This window comes from Talpa occidentalis, unplaced genomic scaffold, assembly GCF_014898055.3.
Source record: "Talpa occidentalis isolate TD23 unplaced genomic scaffold, MPIMG_talOcc4v2.1 talOcc4.6, whole genome shotgun sequence".
Lineage (NCBI taxonomy): Eukaryota > Metazoa > Chordata > Mammalia > Eulipotyphla > Talpidae > Talpa > Talpa occidentalis.
Genome location: NW_023604972.1, coordinates 100,246,906 through 100,259,709, shown reverse-complemented (window position 1 = coordinate 100,259,709; position 12,804 = coordinate 100,246,906). Strand labels below are relative to the sequence as shown.

Here is a 12,804-nt window from a genome sequence, read left to right as displayed (position 1 = left end):
ACACAGAAATTCTTTAGAAATCTTTAGAATCACTTCCCTTTATACCAACAGTCTCTCAAATGCACTGGCCGGAACTGTTTTTTTTTTTTTTTTTGCTAATATGAAGTTAATTAGACAAACTTTGAGCCTTGAGCGACGGGCATCACAGCCGATGGTGAGGGTATGTCAAGAAAGAAAATAAAGTGTCTTTTTTTTTTTTATAACCAAACCAGGAGGTTACACAGCTGGCATTACATACATGACAGATGCGCATATTTGGAGCCTTAAATAAACAGAAGCAGGGAGGCATATTATCTAGCAAGAGACAGCAGCAGACACTCGCCAAAAAATAAAGACAGACATAAAGGTACAAGAGAGACAGATAGACATAATAAGACAGCAAAATAAAAGAGGGGGTGTAGAATCAATAAAACGATCCAACCTGAACTTTTCGCGAATTAAAAAATGCAAATATATCTTTACATATGCATCAGTATTAAAAATAATACACGCTGGAACCAACAGGAGCAGGAGCGGGAGGAGGAGGAGGAGGAGGAGGAGGAGGAGGAGGAGGAGAGGAGGAGGAGGAGGAGAGGAGGAGGAGGAAAGAATGGAGGCGCCTCGGAGCCCTGATTATGCATGGGCTGGAGCTGCCTCCTCTAACCTGTTCTTCTCCGAGCCGGGCAGCCGGCGGTCCTCAGCCGCCCACAGAACAGGAGCCGAAACAACCGTTCCCGAAGGCTAAGGCGTTTATTTTTCTCTTTTGGGGGTTTTGGCGGTTGTTTCAGGGGCTCGCCAACTGGCCCCTTTAATTAAAAGCTTCAATAAAAGGCGATCGCGCCAGGAATGCACGGGCTGCTCTTCGCGCAGGATTTGCATATTTTTTTAATGCCCTAATTTCCTTGATGTATGTAAATGTAGCCGGACGTAGAGGGAGACAGGGAGCTGACGTCAATGGACGTGACCTCGCAGCTAAACCTTGAACGTGAAGCCGGGATGGGGGAAAACACGGAGCGGCAGCCGGCGGAGCCCGCGCGCGCGGGCGGCTGCGTCGCGGCGGCCGAGTCCAGGCCCGAGAGGGCCGAGGGCGCCCGCGCCAGCCCCGGGGGAGCCGGGCCGCCGCCTCCCCGCCCCGCCGCCGGCTCCAGCCCCCCGGCTCTCCGTCCGCGCGCCCGGGCTCGTGTCCTGCGCCTCCGGCTGCACCCAAAACACGTCCTTTTGCTTCTCTCAGAAAAAAACAAACAAAAACACCCGAACCAAAGCAACAGATCATAAACCCAATCAAACCCCAAATGTCTTAGACCAATGCTTGGGCAGCTCATCAGAAAGAGACTCTGACAATAGAACGTGTTGGGTTTGTTGTTTTTTTTTTTCCCTTCCTCCTCTTCTCCCACAAGGCGAGAAGGCGGGGGGGGGGGGTTGGGGGGGGGGAGACCTCAGACAACAGCAAATCATTCCTAAAACACGCTAAGTTACACGTGTTTCCAGTCGGGAGAGGTAAACCGCCCAGTCGACTGGAGGGGGCTTCTCGTGTCGGTACCTCTTTACCTGTCCTCATTGTGCGCGTCGGATTCATTAACAATCATGCCATTAGCGTGTGCTTTCATGTCGTGGAAGTGGGGTGTGTGTGTGTGGGTGAGTGCGTGTGAGTGTGCGTGTTGGGGAGATGCTTGTACTGGGGAGCGCCGAGGCAGGCGCAGGAGCGGGAGAAGAGATCAGCGCATCTCTCCGCAGCCAGGTTTGCGCCTTAACTGCGGGGGGCCCCCAGGCCAGAATTCCTGGACTGGAGCTCGAGTCTCCCCCGGGTGCAGGGGGCGCTCAGAGAAGGCGCGCTCTGCACAGCCAGGCCCTTCCGATTACCTGGTGCGGGGAGAGGGGCTGGCGAGGCGAGCCCTTCCGTGGCCGTGCCGCCCGGCGGGGCTCAGCCTGGCGTGTTTGCACTTGAAGCTCAGTGGAAGGCAGCGGCGCGCGGCCACCGGGCAGCGAGGCCGTCAGGCGCCCCCGCTCGGGCTCTGCGCGCCGGCGTGTGCGTGCCCGCGTAGCAGGCGGGGGTCGCCGGCACCTCCCTGTGCACATCCGCCCCCGCCTCTGCTCGCCAGCGGCTTCTGAGCAGCTAAGAAATGGTCCTCGGCCTCTTCTGGGCCCCGGCCGCGAGAAGCCGGGGGCGGAGGGCAGAGCCGCCCGGCTGGCCAGGAAGGGAGGCCGCTGGGTGGGCTTCCCACTCCTGCCCTTGGCCGCCAAGGCTGCCGTTTCTTCTTTGCACCTCGCAGCCAGAGCTTTGTTTTCCTGATTTGCTCGTGGCCACCGGGCCCCACGCCTCCGAGAGGAAAAAACTGTGCGTGTGCGCGGGGGGCGGGCGCGCGCGGCGGGCGGGGGCCCTCCCGCCAAGGACACGCATGGCTGTCTGTCCTCCGGCTGCACTTGGCGGGAAAGCTGGGGGCCGCCGGCGGGGCTGTGCGCCCAAGGCTCTCATTACCGCCTCCCGCTCCCCCCACCCCGGCTCCCGCCGCATTTACATACGGGCTTCTCTCTGGAATTTATTACCCCCACCCCCGCCCGGTTGCACGCGCGCAGGCTCGGAACGAGCGCCCGCGCGCTCAGACATCCGCGCCCAGGCTGCGGCTGGCCCCGGCGCGCGAACAGGCCCCGGGGCGCCAGTCTCCCAAAGCGCGAAGGATTCCGGCACCCTCCCTCTCGCGCCTGCACCCCTGATAACCTCCTGGCTCGTGTTCCAGGAAGCCCACCTTCCCCTCAAGGCCCCCACCCTTCTCTCCCTGAAAAGTCCCACCCACATCCTCCCACATCTCTGCCGTTCTCTGGAAAACACACACGCGCACGCACACACACACACACACACACACACACTCCCTCACTCTTTTTCTTCTCCCTCAAATAGATAACCCCTATGGCGCGTCCCTGGTACCTTTTGAATAGCGCTGGAATTAAAAGAATAAAAATCTTTATAATGTATTTCTTGTCTTTAGTCAAACACATTTAACAACCACAACAAAAACAGTGGGAGGAGTGAGGAAGGGGGAGTTGAACCAAAAGACCTTTCTTTTAAAAAAAAGTCTGCAAGTCAAAAGGTCATTTTCCAAGTTTGTAAATAAAATTGCAAAGGGAATCCTTAAAAAAAGAAAGGGAAGAAGGAAGGTAGAAAGGATCCACAAGTTACATAAAATGATGCATTGGGAAAACAAGCCGGGGCTATTCTTTTTATAAAAATGAGTCTAAAGAAATCGGGGGGTGGGGTGGGGGGAAACTGGAGGAAAAAGAAAAAGAGGGAGAAGAAAATAAAAGGTAGAAAAGGCAAAAGAAGTTTCCAAAGAAATGTGTGCTTTGCGTCGTTCAATAGGAAAATGTAGCCATTGCCCTCCTTCAGACGAGACATTTCTAATTTGTTCCGTCTGTCAGGAGGGGACTATGAGAGGTTTGGGTGCAAATTCATTATCTCTAGCAACGCAGAACGTAGTGTGGGGACTGAAAAAGACCGTGGCAATGGATGAACAATAGGGCTTCAGTTCATCAGTAACAAAAGCAGTGGGGAAATTGGTTGAGTTTCAGAGCACGTCCTCCTCGGCAGAGGGGGCTGGACTAGACCTTGGACAGCCCCCCCAAAAACTTGCCGAGCCTCGCACACACCACTTCACTCTCCACTCCGAGGCTCAGGGAGCAAGTACCTGACGTGGGGGGGAAAAGTTGGCTTTTTTTCCTCCTTCGTCTTTTGCACCGTTCTCTCTCTTCCCAGAAGGGAAGGACCGTTTAAACTATTTTAGACGCAATCAAGGAAGAATCACCGTGTGGAATTGAGCGGCAGTTTTAAATGTGTTAAGGCGAGGGATGATCTGCAAAAAAAAAAAAAAATTTTTTTGAGACGCCAAAAGGAGCCTGTTTGTGTACTGCAGCCGCCCTGTGACTCTGGATCTTGTCTTTTGGCCGGCGCCTCGATTCCTGCCCAGCTGGATTTGGGGGGCAACACTGCCTGGTGCAGGCATGAGAGCAAGTGAGTATCGTGGCGGCCTTCAGGTTGGAACTCGGCCCGCCGCCCAGGGCTAGCAGTGCCCACCGCGGCCAGGAGCCCGCGCTCCGCACCTCGCCCGGGAGCCGGTGCCCGCAGAACCCCGCTGCGGGCCGCGGGCTGACCAGTCCTGCGCTTGGCTTCCGCTAATTGATTGTGTGTCTCGGCTGCTAAACCTGTTGATCTCGTGAGTGTCTGAACCAGGACTGTTAATTATCCAGTGGCCTGACCCCCCAAATTGGAGAGAGAGGACAGGAAAATTTCGCGTTGGAAAGGGAATTTTTGTATGTAATTTTGTGTTGTTGGTGATGGGACTTTTCCCTCTTAAACCTAGAACCAAATATAATTGTGTTTGGTATTCCTGGTTTCAGAATTCTCATTTTGAATAATTCTTTAAACCACCTCAAAGTTGCAATTACTTGGCAATGAAGTGAGGGTCTGATTGGATCCTGGTAGAAACTTATGTGCAATGACTAACCAGACTTGGTGGGTTTCTACTTCCTTTTTCTCTTTGCCCTTTGGATTCTGGGAGGCGGGTGACAGGGTTACCCCAAGTTCGGATTCGCCAAGATTGGAATTTGGTGCGTTTAGGCTTCAGAAGCTTAGTATCCCAGAGGAGCCGCTTCTCTGTGGTTTGCTGAGCTCAGACCCAGAGGCAAGACCTTCCTCGGTGGCCTGGAATTTTTTGAGGGAACTTGGGCAGTGGAAACTCAGGCAATGTATCTGCATTAGTATCTGTAGCATTTTCTCTTGCAAATGTACCCGCGGTGCTTAAATCGGAAACTGTCTTGAGAGGTCAGGGTAGCAGTGGAATTGATCAGAAGTTAGACCGGAGGCCCTGTCAAGTCACGGCCACGGCCGGGGACTCTTGGAGATGAGGCTGCCTTGGGCCCTGAATGGCGGGGTCGGGTCCAGTTTCTTCCCTCTCTTGGTGCCACCTATACGCGACACACTACTTCCCCGCCTTGGCACCAGTAATTAGGGCGCTGTCTCGGGCCACAAGCTCCCACAGTCTGCATAATTGAACCAGTGCAGTACTTTCATTTTGCAAACCAATAGCCCCACCCCACCATCTAAAATAACAATAAGCATTTTAAAAATCATAAAAGGAAAGCTACCTATTTTCGGGAGTGTAAGACTTCTTGAATATTAAGTCGTGGGGGGATGGGGGAAAGGAATAAAAAAATCTACCACTTTACAGCAATCAGGTTTTACATTATTCATTGATTTACTGGAGGAAATAGCCAATCAGGAGCCTTAGATATGAATGCACATCTCACCGTACTGTGGCCTTACAGTAAACTATTTGCATCTTTCTAATGGATTAGATATTTATCCAGGGATTCCCATTGTTTGAAAGGCCTGGAAATTCGGTCCCTTAAACATTTAGAAAATACACTTTATTCCAACCTAAAAATTCTTATATGGAAGAACTCTCCCTCCTCTTTTGTATGGCAGGTTACAGTGTTCAAATCCCTAATGTTTCTTAAGAGTCTCTCCTCCTCCCAAGCTAAAAATAAAAGAAGAAAGAAAAAATTAATTTCCCAAACCCCTCCAGATTCTGCATATTTTGCATTCCCATTATCATGCATGTCTCCATTTAAATGCAAATTAGCATATTTAACCCTGTGAATACTGAAGCCTGAGACACATTGTACTGGGGCTTTATGGAATCTCTTGGCATTTTAAGGAATCGTGGTCATTGTAATACTTTAAATGAAGTCAAATCTATATATGATTTTATGTATATTAAAACTGTGGTCATTTGTTTTTTTTTTGACTATTTTTCAGATGACATTACAAAGAAGCATAAAATGAATAGACAGTCCAGCCAATCAAAGGTAATTCAAAATTTTATATTTGTGTGTACAAATCAAAGTAATGTACAAAATCAAAATAGAATATGTCTTACTGGGTAGCAGGCCTGCAGTGTACCTCCCACTCCATGTAATAGATAGAAATTCCAGAAAAATCTGAGTTTCCATATGTACAGTTTTTCCCCTATAGGTAGCCTTTGTATATTATAGATCAAGGATGATACAAACATAACCTGTAACTGCCTATAAAGAGAAATTTGAGATACAGAAGAAATAATGGGACACTTTTATTAGAAAGTAAGCCAGTCAAGTACCTTGCCTGAACTACACAAATCGCTGTAAATTAAATGGCTTTTATGTAGAAAATGGTAGTCTTGACTATACTAGTGGACTGTGGCTTACATGTATGAGAATCATACAAATTCAGTATTGAAAAGGGATTTCAGTGATAGGTCAATTCTTTATATTCTCTGTGATAGTCTGAATAGGATTCAGAGAAGTATTCTCAATATTGGTGGCAAACCTGGTGTATTTTCATTTATGGAATAGCATAATTCTGATCCAAATATGTGGAAAATTATAACTTTTCACTTTTAACTTAAGCAGACATTGTTTATTCCCAAGAAAACCAGGATGTTTCAATTCATGTTTCAGCCATCTGGAGACCTATAAAAAGATTAGAAAACAAGCATGACAATCACGTCCTAATCTACTGGCCATTAATGGGAATTTATTAGAGTATGGGCAGGCTAGCCATCTGAATTCAGTATATTCGTCAATATGCAGATTTCAAAAAGGGGGTTCCGCTTGGCTCAGCTAAATAGCTTTTTTGAATAGCAAAAAAAAATCTGAAATAAAAACATATAGGTGTTAATAGTTGCTCATAACAATGTGTGACAGATATTGCTAGGACTCTGTAGAGTAGCATAATTATTTCAGTTTGTCTCACATCCTAGATAATAATATGGTCCTTGAAATGTATATGATGAACCATGATATGAACCTTGGTAATATTCAAAATAATCAGATGCTCAATGTTAAGCCTTGCTATGTATCTTTTGTTTCTCCATATTTTGAAAGATGATGGAGAGGTAGAATATTTAATTGGCTATGTGGCTAATGAACAGACTGCCTGTAATCACTCTGTTGGCTATTTTCACTTTTAGGGGCTCTCATAATGAATCTAGTATATAAGTGACAGGCATGGGGCCAGTCCTGGAGTCAGTTGATATGATTATGTGGCATTGCTTTAAAGATGCTATTTTAGGACAGTATCTTCTGTAGCTTCTAATTGTAGAAGCACCTCAAATATTCAGTGTCTTGGCTTTCATGATAGTTACTTTGCGTCTAAAAATGTACTTAAGTGTGAAATGTGGAAATATAGCTACATGAATTGGCAGATTCACACAAATATGGCATGATACACACATACAGACATACATGCGTCACATCTCCCTACTTTCACCACCCCCATCCAAACATACATAAAGCAAAAAGCTCTTCTAAAAATATCTAGCATTTCTTGGGATTTTAAGGAACTGAATTCATGTGATCATATGCTTATTTTATATAATACATGCCAAATCACTAGATGATTCTGTTTCTAGGTCTTGGAAAGCAAGGCCAAAATACTCTCAATTTTCCAAGGCAGCAAAGCTAATTAGGGCTTTACATAATGTCAAAAGTGGCATGAGCCCCAGTGATGTGTTCAATTCTTATCCAGTAGTTTATCTCATGACCTTACAGTTCAAGAAGAAACTATTGGGAGTGTGTTTCCCTGAATTAGTTTTGTAGTTTGCATGTACATTTTATATATAGTCCAGTGCAGCCATTTCTGATTGTACTTCTCATACAAAAATTTGATGAGAAAAATAGATGAGTGATTCTATAGTTTAATCTTTTCTAAATAATGAGCACAAGAACTCACCAATAGAAGTAAATAAATAAATAACTAGGGAAAAGTTGGCAGCCATGTTACTGAATCACATCTTCAATTGATGTAATATTGTTGTTTGAACTCCTTGGTTGGGGACATTTCTTCGCAATTCTGATTTTCTTGTCACTCTTTTCTATAGGGTGTACGCTTTATATGTAATTGGGTAAACATATTCACATTTGTCTCTTGAATGGATAAATTACTGAATTAATGAAATACTGTGGATTAATTCTGAAAGTGTTTTAGTCATTTGGGGAAATAGTCAACTTATAGTAGAAATGTTAGCATTGTGATAAACTAGTGATGTGTGAAATGAATATGAAGATTTATGACATTTGCTTTTAGCATATATTTTAAAGAATAGTAACACCATTAAACATAACTCATAATTTTGGAAAACAGTTCCTAAGGTTCACGCACGGTGAATATGCGTATATGGACTGTAGCTTACATGTGCTGGTAAAGGACATCTATTAAACTCTACTTGGTATAGGTGTGATAGATGTAGATTATCTATTTCAAAGGAGAGCCAGAAGAGTTCTTTCAAGTGATCATATTCACACTCTGAGAAGTTCTATAGAAAGGAATGAGGCCAATTAATTAATAAAACAATATACCCCTCTAGAGAGAAGAAAGGTGGGGGTTGGAAAAGGGAGGGGGAGTTGGGGGGTAGAGTAATGCTTTTACCATCCAGGTGTTTTACCTTTATTTTTCACAAGATGACAGTACTTTTTTTTCATAACTTCATAAGCAAGATTAATGTATTTTGTCCATTTGTATGAAAACTGATGGTTGAAACTATAGACAAAGGCTCAGCCTTTTTATGACGGCAGAGTTGTATAATAAAAATTAGAAACTTGCTGCAGTGTTTACCTGTGCAACCTTCTAAAGACGCACATCCTGTTATAGAGTCATTTAAAAACAACAATAACAACAACAACAAAGATAAAGTCGGCATGCTTAGAGCATCCAGTTTGAACTTACAGAGCAAAATCCACTGCCCTATTGCCATGGTACATAGATACAAACATGACTGAGCTGTGAAGCCATTAAAAACACAACACCAGAGCAAATTGTCAATGTAATCACACATCGACTCACTGTGTAATACAGATCTGATTCCCAGCCCCAGAAAGCAAGGCCTTGCTTTAAGCAATAGCAAAGTGCCTTCCATCTGTCTGCCTATGCAATCTGCCAGAAGAGAAATGCAGGCAAAGACGTTCCCCAGATCTGAAATGCTTTTATCTGTCCTTAGAGAGAGATTTCTTCCAGTCTTTGGATATTAGAGCGATCTACACTAGCAGTGCGGAGGTAAAAGGCCGCGGGTTGCTTTTCCAGGAGCAGTCGGTAGTGCTAGCAAAGAGATGTTGATTGAGGAAAGAGAGCTTGTTGCAATGCTGCCGCCGCTGCTGCTGCTGCTGCGGCTGCCGCTGCTCGGGCAGCAGGCGTGGGGCAGTTGGCTGATCACTGATGCATATCAATAACCGTGTACTTGAGATTTCTCATGACATCATCATTACCTTGGTCTCCCGCGGTCTCGAACCTTTGACCTTGCCGGGCTGGTCCACATTTTGGCAGTGAAAGCCCCTCCAATGATGGCCCTTTTCTCCTTCTTTCAGACCGGGGGCAGCAGCACGCCAGCAAGACGGCATCTTCTCCCCAGCCTAGAAGCCCTGTGAAATCGAGGATCTTCCCCCTAAAACACACACACACAAGATATGTGCAATCAAGCTGCCACCGCTTGGTAAAAAAGCCTAACCCAAAAGGATCTGGAGCAGATCCCTGAATCAGCTGTCACTTCTTCTATAGAATGGGATTTTTTTTTTCCTTCCTCCTTAACCTGCGCTGGAAATTGCCTTTGGCTTTATACATCTTTATAGAGGGAGGCAAAAGAGTCTTGCGTGAGAATGAAGCAATTTACAATGCAAATAGAGGCCGGTGAAGGGACGGATGATGCTGCTCACTCCTAACAGCTTGCTGCACCTTAGTAGCTGGTTTTATTTTCTGATATTAATAGTTGAATTGTTGGCTAACGCTGGCGGAGATTACTTGCTGAAAGGAAAAAAAAGTTCGGAATAAACTTTGAAAGCCACAGATCTCGTTTGGATGTTTTAGCCGCACACACAAACAGAACCCAGGTCATGTTTACACACCAGGAGGAATCTGATGCGCGGCAAGTATCCTGGAGGACTACTCTTCGGTACTGCCAGAAAGGATCGGGATCTGGAGTCCGGCCAGAGGAAGACAGAGGTGTGTGAGGGAAGCGAGTTGTTATCTTTGGTTATCTAGCTGTATGAGTGTATTGGTCTTCATAAAGCTAGATAACCGAAAGTAAAAACTCCTTCAAGATCGCCGGGCAGCGTGTGAGAATGAAAGCCTCCAACCAACAGACAGTAAAAACCAGAAAGGTCAGGAATACTTATTGAATCTAACTTTGTTTTTGTTTTTGTTTTTGTTTTTTTTTCCCCTTATAATTAAAGGTGGGATTAGAGGAAGTGAAATGGCACACATATACCAAAACATAAAGGTGCCAGATACTTTGAGAGGCGTTGTTACAGCTGCAAAGGAGAATTGTATAGAGCTAATGAGTAAAAAGATGCACGTGCAGTTTGTTTTATTTTAAGGCAAAAGTTTACATATGAGGTTTTTTTTTCTTTAGAAAGCTATTTGTAGAGCTGTCTGGTACTTAGTTTAAAAATGATTCTATAATGTGTGGATTTATGTAGTTCCCTTCTGAGGGCCCCCCTCCCCTGAAAATTGGAAGATTATGTCTCCAAACTACATGTATTGGGGTTGTATGACAAATTATATGAATTAGACTTTCAGAAAAGTTTATACTGGAAGGTTAACAATTTATAGCTACTAAGGACATAGAACTAGCAGGGAAATGCAAAAAAAAAAAAAAAAAGCAAAGGCTGATTTTTATTCTTCTATTCAAAATACAAGGACAGATGCTTCTCTGTTCCAAGAGGGTTTCCTTGAGGAAGCTACTGAAGCAGAAAGACATGATGGAGACGAGATCGCCTCCCCTCTTGTCAAAGTGTTAAAAAAATGTTCTGTCTTACTCTGCGCCTAGCATTGGAAATGAAAGTGACATTTACGCCACAACCCACGTGTGCGCCTCCTCTCTTTTTGTTTAAGGATGATCAGGTCTATCCAGGAAACAGCTCTGGCATCCCAAACTGAAATAATTAGGACGTATATAGACCTGACAAAAATGGAAAGGGGGTGGGGAATCTGAGGGTCTGTCTTGCCTAATTGATTCCGCTAAACGGAATGCAGGAGATGTGAACGGCAGGACGCTCCGATTCCCACGCTCGGGGGCAAGTGGTAAAGCGGGCCGGCAGCCTATGACAGACAGCCCTGTTGGGGGGTGGGGGTATGAAAAAAACATCAAGTGCACACACACCATACTCATCTCCATCGCTTAAGAAAGTAGAGGCATTTCCCACCCACAGCCATCTGCAGCCTCCCAAATGGCAACACCAACTGGTCTGTAGCTGCTGCATACTGTCTGTTTCTGTTAATTTTATAACCGCTGCTTAATCTGTCCACAATTAAGTTTGGCTTTCTTCTTTGGTTGAGATTTTCAATATTTTTTAAAGAGAGCTTGTGCAAAGTGGTTCCAAGAAAGAACCATTACTGCCTGCCCCTGGTGTCAAATTCTCAGTCTGTACTTTGGCCTTGTGTCCACCTTTTGGTTTTTGTTTTGGGTGGCTTCTGTGGAAAAAGCTCTATCTTTTGACAATAGGCATTGTTATCACTTCCTCACACTGTTTACTTCTTAACCTGATAAATCTAGGAACTTGGCCTAAGTCTGCTGGTACACACACTAGAACTAAAGAAAGGCCATTACAATAACAATATGATAAAAGTTGTTTTGGCATAGTCCCAGCTAGATGTGTTCTAAACAGTCATTTGCATTTTATCTAAAAATGACTATGTTTAGCAAAAACTTTGGCTCTTTGGAAGTCCCCACTGTAATCTTCTCATAAAAGTCCTTACATTTTTTTCTTGTGTTACCAAGCAAGTATTCGTACAGGCACGACATTGCAATAAGCAAATGCCCAAAATGGCACGTTACCTTCCATGTGGTCTAGGTTGCTGACAACCCCAAATCCCAAATACATAATTTTTCTTCAAAAAACAGTATGTTTTTCTTTGTAGCTTCAATTCTTTATAAGACTTGAGAAGACTTTACAGACTGAAAAGCCTGTAAAACCATTGTTAGTTTCAGTTAGAAACTCCAAGACACTTTATTAACGTAAATTCCCAATTTGGCTGCTGAACACGTGCCAAAGTTTTACTACTGTAGTGACCGTTGAGAAGACCCTTGTTTATTTACATTTGAAGCACTGTTTGTGCAAACAACCTTTCATTGTTAAGTGCCTGTATTCCTTTCATTTACTTCATGTCCAGGGGTGCTATTTACCTAGAACCATTGTCTACTACAATTAACATTTACATTACAAAGTGTGTGGTTTTCTTTCTCAAGGAGGTTCAATTAAGGCAATAAGATGTTTGCTGGGGAAACCTATTGTTTACTGAAAGCACTCAATGGAGTCAAATTACTGAAGCTTTTGCCTACATCTTGGTCTTTTATGCAAATATGTTAAATATAACATCTAAGGAAAATAAACAATATTATAATTATGTGTTTACCATTGTCATATCAAACTTGCTTTGTATCATACTAATGTTACATGACTTATCGATCAATAAAAATACATTTCAATGTTATTATTTTCATTTTATTTTTTGCTGTTCCACTGCTCTTGCTGCAACATGTCCCAATTTTTCTTTTTTCTATTACACATCAAATTTCTGACATTTTGTTTTATTTGTGTGTGTTGAAGAGAGGTACTGTATCTGAGCATGGGTCTGAAGGGTGTCGGAGGTAATGTCTACAATGACCTTATAATAAGGTGATATTTCTTTGAAATCTGAAATATTCCAAAGGCATGTACATTTAAGTCAAAAGAAGTGTAAATATCAGTTAAGTAGTTCTTTGAAAGCTAGTTTTAACATTGGCAGAAACCGGATCAAGTTTATTT

At 44.3% G+C, this 12,804-nt stretch overlaps 1 long non-coding RNA gene across 1 annotated transcript; it reads left to right on the top strand.

The window, feature by feature from the left end:
• Positions 1-608: 608 nt before the first annotated feature.
• On the top strand, positions 609-12,483 carry LOC119260734 (uncharacterized). The gene is made up of 4 exons (XR_005128792.2): positions 609-1,515; positions 3,854-3,982; positions 5,789-5,838; positions 9,370-12,483. It is a non-coding gene; the product is annotated as an uncharacterized LOC119260734 (long non-coding RNA).
• Positions 12,484-12,804: the final 321 nt, after the last annotated feature.